Genomic DNA, 20,000 nt, shown 5'->3' on the forward strand with positions numbered 1-20,000 from the left:
TAATTTATGTCACTCATAATTTTTCTATGATATTGATAGTATTTTAAAGTATCTTGACAATAAACAAGCTTAATGCATGCACATTAAATCTAAAATAAATGCTAATACATTCACACATGTGCTAAGATGCATTTTTTATCAAATAAGACAAATATGAAAGATTGTTATAGACAGTTATCTCGAATATTCAATCCATTTTTAGTTGTCTCCTCTAAAGTGAATGCTAATTGTTATCTTTTTATACATGAATATAACACCAAAAATAACAAAGCCAAGGTCACTCCAAAGTCTCCAATAAAAAATTATGAAATCCTTTGGGTTTCATTGCATACACATATTTTTCATCAACATTTCGGATCATACTCTATGATTCATCATTGTAGAATGCCGAAAAAAAAATAAAAAAATAAAGATTGATGGAATGTGAAAATCAGATGTCTCTAAATATTTTATTTATTTTATACAATTAAAATGATCAAGATCAAGTCTACTAGGATGACCTCATACACAAACATCATATGGATCAATCAACCAAGTTGAATAAATGTCCAACAAGATTGGTGATGTCAAACTGAGTACAGAACTATATAAATGCATTAAGGCATTACCCCAAACTAAATATAAAACTAGATGGATAATACATTGGGATAATTTTTTTACCATTATCATAATAAACTTTTGATTATTTCTCTTATTGATTAGTAGCAGCTTGCTTTATATAATATATAATATTTGCACCCATGATATTAATTTGGTTTGGAATTCTTTCAAGGATTTAATCTGCGATTCAATGTTCTAAAGATTGTCTTCCCAATTGAAATATAATTGGATGCTGCAATTCAAATGTCTAAATTTTCTTTACCTAGTTTTAGTTTTCAAGAAGAAACAACTAATCCTTCAGTATGAAAAAGCCTCTGGCATGTTCATAAATTTGAACTATATTATACAAAAAATTTCCTTGCACATTGTTTAGAAGATCTAGTATTTCCAAATTCCTTTAGATAATACTAATAAGCTAAATAACTAAAATAAATTATTTTTTAAAACTTGGTAAGTTACAGAATATATTCAAATAATTTTAAATTTAATCAAAATCTGCTCCATCAAATGCATAAGAAGTCATCAAATGTGTAATTCAAGTGTATGAATAATTGTTGTTTATATAGCATAGGCAGCGTTAATTGCAGCTATAAAATTGATAGGTGGATGCTTTGACATCTCATATTTACATTCTCTACTTATGAAACCATAGTCTTCAATAATATCTTTGAGATTCTATTGTTTCCATTGGAATACTTCATCTACCTGGGATACAAAACTGAGTTGAAACTTGCATCTTAGTTCAACCACCAGACAATCGTCATGCAAAAAGAGCTGCTATGTGTATTATAACAGTTTATCCTAGTGCTAGTAGTATTGTGTTCCAGAAAGAGACAAGTATGTCATTTCATTTTGAAATGAATGGGCAATATAACATTTTAAGATTGCATTAATTCACCTTGATGTTGTATGTATGTAAGTTACAATGTGTTCAAGCATTTACAATTCACACTCAGTCTAATCATCTGCCATCATCCTGATTTACAAAGGGGAGTTATTTAAACGTCTTAATTTCCTAATGTAATGGATTTGGAGAAAAGTGATTTTTAGTGGTTGAACATACACATGGTGTTCTATATTGATTTCCTAATGTAATGGATTTGGAGAAAAGTGATTTTTAGTGGTTGACCATACACATGGTGTTCTATGTTGTGCAAGCTCTAAACCTAGTGTTGTTCGCATGGAAATTCCTTATCTCAAATTGCAATTAACGGGTAGCTATTCACAGTTAAAGTATGTTGTATTTAAAGAATTTCTCTCACAAATATTACTATAAACTATTCTAGCAGACAGAAAACAACAAAATAGATTAGCCACGGTATAGCTTCTGGTATCACACAGCCAAGTGCCCAGACAAAACACTAGAATATAACTCTCAATAAGTAACCAAAAACATAATAGCACAACCAAAACGCCATAACTATCTGACTAGACATACTTATAATTAACATAGAATGCTATTGTCCACGTAGGTGAAATTTTCAAACACCGACGCACGAGAAGCTAGTCATTGAGGGCTGAAAATAGGTATTATTTGTTCTATATGACACACTTTTTGTTATCAAAAGGTTCTTATTGTTTCGTATTAAGTAATCAATGAGAGGGCCCTGATCCCAAAACAATACAAGAGATTAACACATTAACCTAGAAAGAAGCAACTAGCACAAATTAGCTAGAACCCAAAGAATAGCACACCACAACCCACCCTTACATAATAAAAAACCTTAACTAGAGAAGTCTAAATTAAAATAGTAAAATAAAAATTACAACTAAGACTAACCATTAAGCTACTTATCATCATAATAGTCTGGTAGACAGGCCTTAATAAATTTTTAAACTTAGTACTGCGGAGCATAATCCAAAAAATCACTAAACAAGTAAAGATTAAGGCATCGTTGCCTTCAAAAAAATAAGCAAAGGCATCTCAATACTATCGGTATCAATGTACTCACTAGGATTTTTATTTTCTTTACCTTTTTTCTTAACAAAGGTATTGGTTTTTCCATTGTATGGAGTTTTCTCTCAATGAGCTCAATTTTCAAGAGATGCTAGGCTTTCTAGGGTTCTCACTTCGAGTTAAAAGCCTATTTCTTTGAGGAGTTAGATTAGATACATACCTATACAAGGCAAAGGTGAGACCTTGGTGTAAAGTGGGAGAAGAAATTTTAACTTCAATATTGATACATAGAAATGATTAAAGGTAAAATGAAATGTTTATGTTCTCCTTATGCCTAATGTGATTGAGAAAAAGAAAATGATAATTGTGAATAGTGGTGTAACTACCTTCAAGAGTAAAGTACTTTATCACATAATAGCTATGTCAGGAAAAGGGGGGAGGAAGAACCAACCTATCATACCCATTTTGCCGATGAACATGCCTTTCACCCTTCTCCAAGAATTTCTTGATAAACAGCTTGTGGTCATTGTAACTCTTCTCCACAACCCTTAAGCCTTCACATTTGAGACACACTGCCTCTGCAATTAGTTTAGGGTAATCTTGAATTTGGTGCTCCCAATATTAACTTCACCCTTTCTCCAAGAATTGTTGAATTTAGCTAACAGAGTGTGGTTGTAGTTCCCCTCGTGGCTTCAAAAAATGAAATGAGCCAATCTTCTTTAAACATCCATTTTCTATTTGAAACAACAAGAAAATATGAATATCATAAATTTATCTAATGCATCCATCAATCCATTAGCAATCAATTATATGAGTAGATATGAGAGAATTCAATGAAGGCTATAGATCTTGCACTTAGATTTCAAAGGGTGTAACGAGAATATTTGGGCCCTCGATGTTTCCAAAATAACAAGTGACATTTTTTCTACAAAAGGGTACTATGTAAGAAGAAAATTGTGTGGACATGTAAATAGTGTTTTAATAGTGCCTATAAACATTATTAATACATTTAGTTATGGGGAAGGTATTTCTAGCCATGAGAGAAACATTGTCAAGCCATGAGATGAGAACAAAGTATTTACCTTGTCAAGCCATAACATGAGTACAAGTACATAGCTAGTGGTGTAAATAGGCATTTGATAAAGGCAATGCCTTGGACTGAAGCAAAATAAAATCTAGTCCTCAAAAAAGGGGGATAGTGCAATCATTCGTTCACAAACCAATGTGTCCAACACTAACCACATAAATATGTCTATGGATATAAGCTCTTTGATCTATTCGACCATTTTCTATTTTAAGAATATAGAGTTATAATTCTCTTCACAAAAATAAGACAACTAGAATGTTCGGATCCTTTTGTAAAAAAGATCCTATCTTATAGAAAACATATTGATCAATATAGTTATCTCCAAACCTCACTAATTCACTTGTCCCCTGTATCAGTGTTTGAAAATGTCACCGCCTTCACCATGTGAAAAACAGAATTCTACTCCACATTATAAATATATGGAGGTGCAGATATAATTCGATAACGAACCTATTTCAATAAAAGATTGAAACATGAACAAGATAAGATAAGATATATATAGTCAAATATTTTGGAACAACAATCTTAACTTGTTGGATAGCGGCCACACAGCGAAAATAAAGGTTGAAACAAATGAACAAGGATTGTAAGTATCCTGCTCAAACACACAAACAGCAAACCATTCAACTCAATTTATTTTGATGAGGCAAAGGTAATAGAAGGCGGTTGCTAGCATGTGGCGGCACAATATCCAATCCCACTCCCGCAGTCGCCGATGTTGCAGCACTTAGGGCTGTCTGCGTATCCTGTACAACCGCCATCGTTAACGCACAGGAATTTAAAGCATGGCCCTGCTTGCGCCGAAGCCACGCTAATATTGGCCATTACTATTATTGCCGTTAACACCAAAACCAAAACTGCAACGCTGCCCATTTTCATTGCCATTTTTCCTTCCTCTTCCTCTTCCGTTTCCCAAATCTCGCCTCAATCACACAGATGCAGATGCTCAGCTCAACTCAGGTAAGATCATTAAATAGCATGGGCATTCTCTTATTTTCATCGCCAACTCGGTCTGCAATTTATACAAGAAAATCAAAATTAACGCGAATGTATACAAGGAAATCAAAATATGTCTCATACAACCCAGAAGCACAGTAAAATCCCTAAAATCCTTGTCCAACCTCAACGTCTTTTAAAAGCCGGCAAATAAAATGGGCTATCCATCATCTCAATACTATCGATATCCTGTGTTATTTAAATTTATTCTTTCAAATAATAGTATCACGTTATTCTTAATGATTTGCAAACAACACAATATGTATGAAATAGGGTAAATCGAACTCTTTACAATTATAGATTATATTATCCTGGCCTTTCTTACTTATTTTACTGTTTACTTTTCAGGCTTTTCAAATGTAATTATTGAGTACATTATAAGAAAAGACTTTAAAGCGTATATGTAATTATTGAATACATGATTAGTTGAAGAACTGCAGTGCTAAAATATTTTTTGTTGTAATAATTTATCTTAGTGATAAAACTAATCAAAGATACAAATGTGTGCATAAAAGTGTGCCATTTCATTTTGAAACAAATGGGTAATGTAATGTTTTAAGACTATCTTACATCATAAGATTTCTTTTAACATTACTTTCAGCTTGGTCTAAAAACTACTTCAAATTACAATGAAGGCAGTAAGTAGTCCTAAGCTTTTAATATTATGCTCTCAATCACAATTGTTAAAAACAATGATAGATGTAGGCAAAGGCATTACATTAATTTTTAAAATTATAATTATCGTATATTTTTATCCTTACCATATGACTAGGATTATTACTGATGTTGCCTACTACAAATAAATAGTTACATTTAGTATAAAGTATGCATTATACAATGCCGAAATTTCAAAACTAAGTTTTTATCCCTTTTTTGCATTTTTGGCTTTATTTTTTAATCCAATTTTCCCCAGTTTAAATCCTCCATTTTTAAGAAAAAACAAGTCATACTTTTAGTTTGCCAATCTTTTTCCTCGAAAGATTTTTTGGGCTATGCTATAGATAAGTATATTGGCGAGGCAATACAATAATAGAAACTAGATAAATATAATGAGGTTATTTTGGCTTGATCACAAATGTTTTATGTGTTGTATTTTATATTTCTTATATTAGTTGGTGGTTTAAGTTTTAGGGTTCAATTAATTTAGATTAACTAATAGTTTTTTGGAATACAATGAGTCAAGTAATATAAGATGAGTATAATCACACCATGAATAATTAAATAAAATTAATTAATTCTATTAGTAACAATTGTTTGTAGATTAATGCATATGATGATATTTATATGCACTTTATGGATACAAACAATAATGTGTGGATCAAGATTACAATAATATATTGTCTATATTTGCTCAACATTGTTTGTTCTAGATCTAGTTAATGTGCAAACTCGCTTTGTTTCCTTAAACTTAACTAGTTCAATACATGCACATTAAATCTAAAACACATGCTAAGATGAGTATAAATATGGATGATTGTTTTAGATGATGCTCTGGAATATTCATTTCATCTCTTGTTGTCTCCACTAAAATTAATTCTAATAGATCTATTGATGCATATTAGGATATCTATATGCAATTAATGGATGCAAGCAATCATCGTGGATCAAAATCACAATGTCGTCTGCTCTATGTTAGCTCAAGGTTTTTTGTTTTAGATGTAGTTCACATGCAAACTAGCTTTGTATCCATAAACTTAACTACTAAGTATTTTTTTAATTTCGCTATACAAACTCTCAAAACATACATTTCTTAAAATCGATAAACTGTACTCATCAAATACATCTCACGCTTATATGTGCTTATATTGAAAATTATTATAGTTATAGTGTCTGGCTATGTGAAAAATAGCATTCTACTCCCTATTATAAATAGTTTAAAATATCGGAATAATTGACGGGCCCAAACACCATCTCAAGAGACACAACATTTGAGGTTGACAGTAAATCAATTTCTACCAACAAATAGTTTTTGAAAACCTAAAGCGAGAGAAGTGAAGAGAAATTTATCAAAATTCTTTTCCCAGCCTGCCAATCAGATTCCTTTGGTAATTACATAATCCTGGAGATCAAACTGACACCATACATTATATCTGGCCTCATGGTTGTTAAATACATTAAACTCCCAACCATTCTTTTATATAATGTGGGATCTACAGATAGTCCTCCATCTTCCATGCTTAGTTTCAATCCAGTTGTGACAGGTGTAGGTGTTGGTTTGGATTTCAACATGTTGAACCTCTTCAAAATCTCATTAGCATACTTAGATTGACAAATAAATATTCCAGGAATACAATGATGGACTTCAATACCCAAAAAATATCTCATAAGCCCTAAATCAGTCATTTCAAACTCACTTTTCATTGTTGTTTTGAAAGCATCAATGTTCAGATCACCAGTCAAGATCAAATCATCTACATACAAGCATACAATTAAAACTTTGCCATTCTCATTTATTTTTATGTACATAGTCGGCTCACAACTACTCCTTTGAAATCTATCTTGAATCAAGTAAGAGTCTATCCGGCTGTATCAAGCTCTTGGAGCTTGCTTTAATCCATACAATGCCTTTTCCAGCCTATATACTTTGTCTTCCTGTCTTGAAATCTCATACCCTTCAGGCTGGTGAACATACACTTCTTCTTGTAGATATCCATTCAAAAAGGCTGACTTCACGTCCATTTGGTATACCACCCACTTATTATGAGCAGCAATTGCCAATACTGTTCTGATTGTATACATCCGTGCAACTTGAGAAAATATTTCATTGAAGTCGATTCCGGGCTATTGTGTGAAACCTCTTGCATCAAGCCTTGCCTTATGGTTTTGCACTTTTCCATCGACATCATGTTTTGTCTTGTAAATCCATTTGACACTTATAGCATCTTTTCCTTCAGGCAGATCTACCAACTCCCATGTTTTATTTTTCTTAATAGATTCAATCTCTTCATCCATGGCATGTGCCCATTTATCATCATTCACAGCTTCTTCAAATGTTAAAGCATCATCAACTTGAGAGAATAAAGCAAAAACAGCAAACGAAATTGTTATATCACCATTGTACAAATCACTCAACCTTCTTGTCTTTCTTGGTATCAATCTTACTAGGGTGTGATCTGAAGACGTTGAACTGCTTGGACTACTACTAGCTGGTGTAGTTGGAGCTTTTTGTGGTATAGATGGCAACCTTTAAGATCTTCTTTATATAGATGAAGGTGCAGCTTGTGCTACTACATGTGATGTTGTCCCAGGAGTAGAAGAAGGTGCTGGTTGAGGTGCATTTGATATTGGAATCACTTCATCATGAGGAACAATAGGTGTGATGTTCACTTTCCTCTCTATAGTCCCATACCATGCTTCATCTTCCACAAATAGAACATCTCGAGTGCTTATAACTTTTCTAGTTATGGGATTAAACAACTTGTATGCTTTTGTATCCTCAAAATGACCAAAAAATATGCATTTCTCTCCTTTAAAATCTATCTTCTTTCTTAACTCATTAGGGACATGGGCATATGAAACCCAACCAAAAACTTTTAAATGAGAAACACTATGTTTCATACCTGTCCAAGCCTCTTGTGGTACTTTTCTCTTTACACTCTTAGTCAGACATCTATTCAAAATATGGACAGCAGTTGCTGCTGCCTCAACTCAATATTCATTAGGTAAGTGTTTTGTTGCTAGCATGCTATGTGCCATCTCCATTATAGTTTGATTCTTTTTCTCAGTCACACCATTTTGTTGAGGTGTGTAGCGGGCTGTGAATTGTTTATGAATGCCATCTGCTTTGCAAAAATTCATAAAATCATTTGAGATATACTCACCACCACCTCTGTGCCATCTCCATTATAGTTAGATTCTTTCTCTCTGGCACACCATTTTGCTAAGGTGTGTAGCGGGTTGTGAACTGTTTATGAATGCCATCTGCTTTGCGAAAATTCATAAAATCTTTTGAGATATACTCACCACCTCTGTCAGTTCTTAACAGTTTGATGTATTGACCACTTTGCTTCTCTACAAGTGCCTTGAACTGCTTAAAGTAAGACAACACTTTTGATTTATCTTTCAAAAAGTAAGCCCAGGTTTTTCTTGTGAAATCATCAATAAATATAAGAAAATAAGTATAGCCTCCTATAGACAGTGTTTGCATCTGCCCACAAATGTCTGAATGTACAATTTCTAGTGGCACTCTCGCCCTTACTGGTTTTCTTGCTGGAAATGATTATCTATGTTGTTTACCTAGAATATACCCTTCACATACTCTTTCTGGTTTCTCAATTAATGGAAAACCTTTAAGCATGTTCTTTATGTGCAACGATTTCAATGCTCCAAAATTCAAATGCCCAAATCTGAGATGCCACAACCATGATTCATCCTTTACAACTGATTGAAACACTTTTTGAATTTCTTTGTCATTATCTTTTATTTTTTTAGCACTAGATTGACATGCTTCATCATTTTCGGAATTTTTTTTAACTTCTGATTTTGTATTTTATTCCTTAAAGGCAACTCTTTCTGATTTTCCACTCACATCAGGTCTTATCCTCAAAGGAGACATTATGTTACTAGGGAACTTATCCATAATTACACACTCATTGTTCTCCATATAAACTCTATATCCTGTTTATACCAACTGGCCAATACTCATTAAATTAAGTTTTAGGCCAGCAACATAATACACATCTGGCATAACACACTGCTCCCCCTTAAGGGTTAGAATATCAACTGTCCCTTTACTCAAAATAGTGACCTTATTGATGTTACCAAGACTGACATCAGTTTGAACTGACTCATCAAAACTAAAAAATAACTCAACATTGTATGTCATGTTATTACTACAACCAGAATCCAAATACCATATGTCACTTGGGCTTTCTTCGAGGATATTGCACTCAATAGAAGAATTTGTAGTAATTGACTCGGCCATCTTAGTGCATGCAATAAACAGAGTGGTCTTAGATGTGTTATTTGACTGGTTCTGACTTTGCTTCTGCTGGTCATATTGTTTCTTTTTACATTTACTGGCATAATTCCCAAACTTCTTACAATCATGGCACTGAATATGTGACTAATCAAACTTTTGGACACTTGGGTGGCTGAAATTTTGGTTTTGATTCCTACCACCAATATTTGCATAACCGCTATTATGTCCACCTCTACCTCTAGGAATAAACTTGTGGCTTCCTCTTCCACGACTTTGAGATGAAAATGCAAACCAAAAGTAACGCCCATATGAGGATGCTAATCAATAAATCAAAATATATCTCACACAACCGAGAAGCACAGTAAAAACCCTAAACTCCTTGTCCAACTTCAATGTCTTTGAAAAGCCGGCGAATAAAACATGTTACCCTAAAATTCTTTGTCTCAAATCTATCCAAATCATGTCTTCTAAGAATATTATTATGCTATCCTGGTCTTTCTAATGATTTCCAAATAACATAATATGTATAAGTTAGGGCAAATCTAATGCATCTTATATTATATTATCCAGGCATTTTATAATAATTTCACATTTTGCTTCTTATGTTCTCCAAATGTTTGTAAATAATTATAGATTTATGAGTTAGAATAATTTTGGATGGCCATGTTCCTCATCAAAAAAACAAAACAATTCTAAACATTTTGTGCATTGTATGTTATATTTATTAAATTAGTTTGTGGTTAAAATCAGTTTTAGGATTTGATTAATTTAGATTAATTAATAATTTTTTGGAATAAAACCGATCAAATCATATTAGACAGATATAATCACAACATAAGTAGTAATAAATAAAGAGAAATTGATGGATTTTGAGTGAAATTGTTTGCGGATTGTCGCAAATAATGATATTTGTAGGCCTAAATTTTATTGGATGCTAAGAATAACCCATGGATCAAAATCAAAATCTTCTCAAATCTGAATCTCCTTTACAGCATTTAATTTGAACTAGCAATAGATTGAAGACAAGAAAACAAAACACAACAAGGCCTTAGCGAGCCTTCTTCACTTTGAGCTCTACCTAACTCGGGAATGTATATTTCCTACTTAGGACCTTCATGCCCAATATGCTTTCAAATTCGTCACAATCGTACAGGTTCATGATTGGTAGATGTTTCTCAACTATAAGGGGATTATCTATAGTTACCCTCTATACACCCCTAATCCTTCACATTCTGCAATTCGACCAAAAAAATAATACATGCGCTACTCCAAGTGTACAAGGGAATACAAAGCATGCATTATGAAACCTGCCCTTTAAGAAATGCTTGAAGAAAAGAAGATAGGAGAGATACGATTAATAAGGGATGCTACCGAAACAAATTCACAAATAGCTTCTACAATCAAGTGCATATCCAATGAAACAGAGTCACGCCCACAAATTAAAAGGACAAACTCGCATTGCAAAATAACTCAAATTAGGGAATTTTCAAAGTGGAATGCCTAAAATTGACACAATTCCATCAACTAATTGCATCAACCATTCATGTTAATCCATTCAATGTTTCCCAAATTTACTGCAAATTGCAAATAGAATTTAACTCCTTCCTTGAAGGAGACCCATAAGCACAATCACACATTGATAAGAAAATACCAGAACAAACCAACATATCCTTCATATTTTGATTCATATAAATTCATAAAATACAAATGGACACGGTATATGCAACCATTGAAAAATTGCATTCAGTACTAATTGCAATTTACAATATGGAAAGATAATCCCTCTTCTCTGTGAGCCAGCATGAAACCCTAGATTAACAAATGGCTGCTTCTACCCACCTGGAATACAACATTTCATAGTATTTTCTTACAGTCGTAGTATTCCTTTTATAACAATAAGGAATTATCAAAATCTTCAACATGCTTACACTTGGTTTTTTTCCTCTTTTGACACATTTCAGGCCATATGCAGATAAAAGAAAACCCATCGCCCATTAAATATAAGACAAAAATGGGCCATGCATACAAGAAGATGCCTCGGTGGAGAATAATATTCCGTTCAAGTCTTGGTGCTTTGATTCATGCCACCATCATGCTTGTGGAAGACCTACATACGCTGGCAGAGACACTCATTAGACTAGAAGGGGAGCCTTGCAACCTTATAAAAGAAATTTCCTCACAACTAGAGGATGAAAATAAATAGAAAAGGGAGGTAATGGAAAAATGGAAGGAGAATCTTATCGAGCAATATGATAAGAAGAGAAAGGGGCACATCTTCCATACTCAAGATGAATTTGAGATTCTCTACATCTAAACCATCCACCCCATTCCTTCATTGTTCTCTTTCCCCTTCCTTCTTCCTCCTAGTCGTTTGATTATGAAGGGATGAAGATAGATAGCCCATGAAAGGCATTTTCCATTTGAAACCACCTTTCGATGTCCCTTCGACTATCTTCTAAAATCTTGATATCCCTTCCGCTACAAAGTGGCCCACTGAAATATTCTCCAACCTATATCATAGAAGGTGCACCTCACAAACTCGCAGTTCTCTGTATATGAACGCTCCATCTCTGAGACTTTATTTGAACCAGTGCTAATACGAGGCCCAACACAGTGCTTAATCAATAGATGGTTGTCGTCCTCGATTTGTGGGACTTAGAGCCTCCTAAAATAGCCTATCTTTAGGCATGCAAGCAATATTTTCAGCTTTTGTTCTTATCAAGAGATTAAGACTCGTTCTTATCAACCACAACTCCCAGCATGGATTTCTTGAATAACACTCCAACAACCATATTCATGTACTTTTCATATCATTGTGCTCAGTCCCTCTGGCTTTTCACATATGAAATTATATGAACATCCTTTCTGGAGTTGATCTCATGTAGGTGATTCGCCAGGATTGACTTTTACTTCAAAATATCACCTCCTACGTTACCGGAACCTTTTACATGCTTGTCCTTGTATGCCTTATCCATTAATATTCATCTTCCTTGGCGAACTCACAAACTTTGATTATCTTGATCATCACCCCTTTTGTCTAGCATAGAACTACAGAGCAACAAACACCTCATTAACCCCTTGCATGCAATTTGATATCTAACCCCTTTGATTGGCACACACGTTCCATGTCAGCATCAGTTCCCATCATATAGCACTCCTCCTAGACCATTCCCTCCACACTAGATTATCCTGGAAAATATATCCCTAATGGTATTGTGGGGTTCTTGGCTAATCCTATACCTCTTCTTCCAGTCTTCACGGGAAACCCGCATACATTAACAATCGGTAAAATTTTGCATTGTGGGATTATGGGAGCATACCCTAAGGGTCTCGCCTATTTTTACAAACTCGCATGGCGATGCAATGACACTTATTATTACAGAGGTAATGTGAGGCTCGCTTTGTATTTGTCGCACTACCCCACACACCCGCATGGTGACTTTGGAATTACTTAGCTGCTTCACGGGGTTATAAAATACATGAAGGCAGAGAATTTACCTGGCCAGTCGATAGTAGCATTCTAGGGAACACCCAAAGGAGCCTGTCACCGTATGAATAAAAACCCATTAAGTAGATCTCTTATAGAGATATTACCAGCCAAATGAGTCAACAATGGAAATAATGGCCTTAACCTTTGGTGCTAGAAAACTTAGCCGAATTTCCTTCAAGGCTTGTCACTGAAGAATTAAGACTGGAGAGGCAACACAGTGGAATACTAAACTCATCAATCTTAACATCAGCTCTAGTTGGGGATGCATGCTCCCTGCAGGCATAACAAGATTCCACATCTCTGCTCGAAGCTGACTGAATGCCAATTGGCTTGGGTAGTTTATTCAAAATTTTACAAAATTCAGATCCATCCTTCCATTGGTGGCCCAAGGCCCCCAAAAAATAAAAACAAGTTCTCGCCTTTATCAAAAACCTGATTCTCATCATGTAACAATTTGATCTTGCTTGTGACATAGTTGAGGAAGACTAGACCATGAATTTTACCAATGATCCCCCTCATTATACTCAATGTTATATCACAACCAATATCATCATTATCATAGTGATCCCTGTAAACAAATTCATAAAACGTTTGCTTGCAAGGCAGCATCATACCATACTAGTCCTCTTAATCGTACCTCCATCTTATGACTTATTTTCCATCATCACAGGCCTCGGTATTGTTTTCAAGAAACCCCTTCATATGGTATGGAAAGCAAAAACATTCATATCCAACGGAACTTTTAATTTCACTATCATCATGTATTTTAAGCACAAAACTTTCATTGGAATCATTTTGCATGTTAAGTAAACAATCCTTAGATGTATCAAAAGAAAACCCTTCTCATGTTGGCTCACTCTGTATCTGCATCTGATCATATGTAGAAGAATTTCAATCTAAACTTCAAAATCTAAATGTTTCATTGCTTGTTCCCATATCGGCTAAATGAGACATGTCATGATCATCATCATTTACACCCCATGTGAACACTTCTAATTCAAACTCAAAAACATATCTTGAAACAAATTTAGAGGCACAATCAAAATACACATAAATGACCTCAAAGACGAGAAAAAATAAAGCTATAGGGGAGTTTTATAAACTGTGAGTACTGTTATGATCCTCTTCATGATTACTGATTGTCATATTTATATCAACGTAAGGCTCAGAACCCTTATTGTTCATTGCATCAGTATCTCCCCATTTATTTCCTTCTGGCATCTTCATGCTTAAGAAACCACCTGAATAAATTAAAAAATAGTCATACCCTACAACATTTGATTCATCCATATCTATGGTTCCATCATCTGAGAACCCTTCAGAATCACTACAGTTCTTCACAGAGATTGTAATTGATTCTTGATCAACATTGCCAGTGTACATACTCATATCAACCCTTAGTTAATAGGAACTGTTAAATATTTCTATGCCAATATCATCCTCGGTTAATATAAATGATTCCATTTCCACCTCAATTAAATAATTGGATATAGCCACTTGGCAATCATCAAAATTTACCACGTGAGGGGGGTTACACCATAACATTGCAAACCACTATCATCCTCTGTGTTAGCTTCATATGATCCATTTTGAGTGTTATGATGGTGGAAAACATCACCATGGAGAAATTCATCAGCAAACCAGAAAGTGTTATTTGCGGACCTTTCTATCTTCCTATCAAGCAACTTCTGAGAATGTGATTGCAAATCAAGGAGGAGAAGAAAGGTGCAAGAGTGTAGTGTAGTAAATTTTAACCCCTTACAATTTCACATTGTATTTCAACCCCAACTTTAGTGTGCTTTTTATAGATCATTTTAGGCCTATTTGGGCACTATCCTACGCTACAATTTCATTACTAATCTAGCAATTTATCTGTCATGAAATAATTAAATTAGGACATGATCTAACATCAAATACCATGAGATTTGTGGCTCCCTTTCAAAGGGCCTATTTCGGTTGAACCAAGCTATCAACAACCATGTCTTGCAAAAATTCCTCCAAGATTGCAGGCATTGTTAGTGTTATCATTCATAATTTGGAATCTAGTCCCAATTTTGGTACTTGATTGTTTTATGTTGGCCTAAACTCAAAAGTGGCCTAATCTAGAACCAAGAAGCAATAAACAGTATACTCCAATTCAATCAAGCAATCCTTAGCTACTTTGATGAGTTTCTTTATGTGTACATACATTTTCTGATCTAAAGAAATTAATCAGAACTTCTAGACTCACTTGTTTGAATTTGGAAGACTTTGATAATCCACTAGGTTAAAGTTAAGGTTAAGGTCCTTAACTAGGGATTACATTTATTATTTGTTGTATTAGCCAAAGTAGATTCTTAAAGTCTTGAATTTATAGAAACTTGGTGGTTATTTCTTTCCTTGTTTGGTTCTTGGAGGTTATCTCTTCGATATTATCCTCAACAACTACGACAATATTTCCTTTCGCTTGTTCTTCCTTATATGGTTCTTGAGGTTTCATCTCATTGGGTTTATCCTCACTAGTTGTGTCCATCTCTTTCTTCTTCTATTGATTTAAGTTATTTTCCTAGATTTCTCCTTCTTCTACTGTACTAGAGCCAAGGCTAACAACATTCGTTGGTATTTCAAGCACAAAGGGAATAAAATTATGGTTTGAGATACTAGTACAAGGGGAAAACAATAAGAAAAATGAAGTGTGGAATTGTAAATTAAATTTTTAGGCTTGTGTTGGGACAAAAGGTTTGATGGGGAATTAAAATAGCATGCCAAGAAGGGCAAGGAAGGTGCAAGAGTGCAATGTACTAAATTGTATCCTTTTACAATTTCACAATCGTTTTGGGCACCTAGTTTAGTGTGGTTATTTAGATCATTTTAGACCTATTTGGACTCCATCTTGCACTACAATTGCATTACTAATCTGGCAAGTTAACTATTATTAGAACCATTACTATTATTGCCATTAACACCAACACCAAAGCTGCAACATTCCTAACCCTAACACTGTCCATTTTCATTGTCCTTGCCATTTTTCCTTCCTCTTCCTCTTCCTTTTCTCAAAGCTCACCTCAATCACACAGATGTAGATGTAGATGCTCAAATCAACTCAGGTAAACATCATTAAAAAATAATGGGCATTCGCTCATTTGCATCGCCAACTCGGCCTGCAATTTATCCTTTTCTTACATCAAAAACAACACAGAGATAAGGACGCGAGTCAACATTTAAAATATACAAGGATTTTATAATATGTCTCATACAACTTCAATGTCTTTTCAAAGCCATATAATTAAATGGGTTATCCATCATCTCATAAATAGTTAAAGATTTATGATTTAAAATCACTTTGGATGGTGAGGTCTCTCATTATTAAGTCAAAAAATAAAACAGTTATAAAACTGTGCATTGTATGTTATATTTTTTATATTAGTTGACCATTAAAATAAGTTTTGGAATTCAATTGATTTAGATTAATTAATAATGTTTTGGAATAAAGTGGATCAAGTAATATTAGATAGATATAACCACGACATAAATAGTAATAAATAAAGACAAATTGATTGACTTTGAGTGAAAATCGTTTGTGGATTGATGCAAATAATGATATCTATGTTAGTTCAACATAGTTTGTTCTAGGTTTAGTTCAGATGTGGACTTGCTTTGTATCCATATTCTTAACATAGATAATTCATGTCAGGTCCTTCTCGTTGCTAATATAATAAAAGACATAGATAATTTATGTCACTCATAATTTTTCAATGATATTGATAGTATTTTAAAGTATCTTGACAATAAACAAGCTTAATGCATGCACATTAAATCTAAAATAAATGCTAATACATTCACACATGTGCTAAGATGTGTTTTTTATCAAATAAGACAAATATGAAAGATTGTTATAGACAGTTATCTCGAATATTCAATTCAACTTTAGTTGTCTCCTCTAAAGTGAATGCTAATTGTTATCTTTTTATACATGAATATAACACCAAAACTAACAAAGCCAAGGTCACTCCAAAGTCTCCAATAAAAAATTATGAAATCCTTTGGGTTTCATTGCATACACATATTTTTCATCAACATTTCGGATCATACTCTATGATTCATCATTGTAGAATGCCGACAAAAAATAAAAAAATAAAGTTTGATGGAATGTGAAAATCGGATGTCTCTAAATATTTTATTTATTTTATACAATTAAAATGATCAAGATCAAGTCTACTAGGATGACCTCATACACAAACATCATATGGATCAATCAACCAAGTTGAATAAATGTCCAACAAGATTGGTGATGTCAAACTGAGTACAGAACTATATAAATGCATTAAGGCATTACCCCAAACTAAATATAAAACTAGACGGATAATACATTGGGATAATTTTTTTACCATTATCATAATAAACTTTTGATTATTTCTCTTATTGATTAGTACCAGCTTGCTTTATATAATATATAATATTTGCACCGATGATATTAATTTGGTTTGGAATTCTTTCAAGGATTTAATCTGCGATTCAATGTTCTAAAGATTGTCTTCCCAATTGAAATATAATTGGATGCTGCAATTCAAATGTCTAAATTTTCTTTACCTAGTTTTAGTTTTCAAGAAGAAACAACTAATCCTTCAGTATGAACAAGCCTGTGGCATGTTCATAAATTTGAACTATATTATACAAAAATTTTCCTTGCACATTGTTTAGAAGATCTAGTATTTCCAAATTCCTTTAGATAATACTAATAAGCTAAATAACTAAAATAAATTATTTTTTAAAACTTGGTAAGTTACAGAATATATTCAAATAATTTTAAATTTAATCAAAATCTGCTCCATCAAATGCATAAGAAGTCATCAAATGTGTAATTCAAGTGTATGAATAATTGTTGTTTATATAGCATAGGCAGCGTTAATTGCAGCTATAAAATTGATAGGTGGATGCTTTGACATCTCATATTTACATTCTCTACTTATGAAACCATAGTCTTCAATAATAACTTTGAGATTCTATTGTTTCCATTGGAATACTTCATCTACCTGGGATACAAAACTGAGTTGAAACTTGCATCTTAGTTCAACCACCAGACAATCGTCATGCAAAAAGAGCTGCTATGTGTATTATAACAGTTTATCCTAGTGCTAGTAGTATTGTGTTCCAGAAAGAGACAAGTATGTCATTTCATTTTGAAATGAATGGGCAATATAACATTTTAAGATTGCATTAATTCACCTTGATGTTGTATGTATGTAAGTTACAATGTGTTCAAGCATTTACAATTCACACTCAGTCTAATCATCTGCCATCATCCTGATTTACAAAGGGGAGTTATTTAAACATCTTAATTTCCTAATGTAATGGATTTGGAGAAAGTGATTTTTAGTGGTTGAACATACACATGGTGTTCTATGTTGATTTCCTAATGTAATGGATTTGGAGAAAAGTGATTTTTAGTGGTTGACCATACACATGGTGTTCTATGTTGTGCAAGCTCTAAACCTAGTGTTGTTCACATGGAAATTCCTTATCTCAAATTGCAATTAAGGGGTAGCTATTCACAGTTAAAGTATGTTGTATTTAAAGAATTTCTCTCACAAATATTACTATAAACTATTCTAGCAGACAGAACACAACAAAATAGATTAGCCACGGTATAGCTTCTGGCATCACACAGCCAAGTGCCCAGACAAAACACTAGAATATAACTCTCAATAAGTAACCAAAAACATAATAGCACAACCAACCATAACTATCTGACTAGACATACTTATAATTAACATAGAATGCTATTGTCCATGTAGGTGACATTTTCAAACACCGACGCACGAGAAGCTAGTCATTGAGGGCTGAAAATAGGTATTATTTGTTCTATATGACACACTTTTTGTTATCAAAAGGTTCTTATTGTTTCGTATTAAGTAATCAATGAGAGGGCCCTGATCCCAAAACAATACAAGAGATTAACACATTAACCTAGAAAGAAGCAACTAGCACAAATTAGCTAGAACCCAAAGAATAGCACACCACAACCCACCCTTACATAATAAAAAACCTTAACTAGAGAAGTCTAAATTAAAATAGTAAAATAAAATTTACAACTAAGACTAACCATTAAGCTACTTATCATCATAATAGTCTGGTAGACACGCCTTAATAAAGTTTTAAACTTAGTACTGCGGAGCATAATCCAAAAAATCACTAAACAAGTAAAGACTAAGGCATCGTTGCCTTCAAAAAAATAAGCAAAGGCATCTCAATACTATCAGTATCAATGTACTCACTAGGATTTTTATTTTCTTTACCTTTCTTCTTAACAAAGGTATTGGTTTTTCCATTGTATGGAGTTTTCTCTCAATGAGCTCAATTTTCAAAAGATGCTAGGCTTTCTAGGGTTCTCACTTCGAGTTAAAAGCCTATTTCTTTGAGGAGTTAGATTAGATACATACCTATACAAGGCAAAGGTGAGACCTTGGTGTAAAGTGGGAGAAGAACTTTTAACTTCAATATTGATACATAGAAATGATTAAAGGTAAAATGAAATGTTTATGTTCTCCTTATGCCTAATGTGATTGAGAAAAAGAAAATGATAATTGTGAACAGTGGTGTAACTACCTTCAAGAGTAAAGTACTTTATCACATAATAGCTATCTCAGGAAAAGGGGGGAGGAAGAACCAACCTATCATACCCATTTTGCAGATGAACATGCCTTTCACCCTTCTCCAAGAATTTCTTGATAAACAGCTTGTGGTCATTGTAACTCTTCTCCACAACCCTTAAGCCTTCACATTTGAGACACACTGCCTCTGCAATTAGTTTAGGGTAATCTTGAATTTGGTGCTCCCAATATTAACTTCACCCTTTCTCCAAGAATTGTTGAATTTAGCTAACAGAGTGTGGTTGTAGTTCCCCTCGTGGCTTCAAAAAACGAAATGAGCCAATCTTCTTTAAACATCCATTTTCTATTTGAAACAACAAGAAAATATGAATATCATAAATTTATCTAATGCATCCATCAATCCATTAGCAATCAATTAT

General features: G+C 33.5%; 1 protein-coding gene across 1 annotated transcript in view; it reads left to right on the forward strand.

Annotated features, from left to right (window-relative positions):
- LOC131067651 (DEAD-box ATP-dependent RNA helicase 15) overlaps positions 1 to 20,000 on the forward strand; it is a 75,665-nt gene that overhangs the window by 54,377 nt on the left and 1,288 nt on the right. The gene's annotated exons all lie outside the window — the stretch shown is intronic.

The sequence above is a fragment of the Cryptomeria japonica genome, chromosome 11 (assembly GCF_030272615.1).
Source record: "Cryptomeria japonica chromosome 11, Sugi_1.0, whole genome shotgun sequence".
Taxonomy (NCBI): domain Eukaryota; kingdom Viridiplantae; phylum Streptophyta; class Pinopsida; order Cupressales; family Cupressaceae; genus Cryptomeria; species Cryptomeria japonica.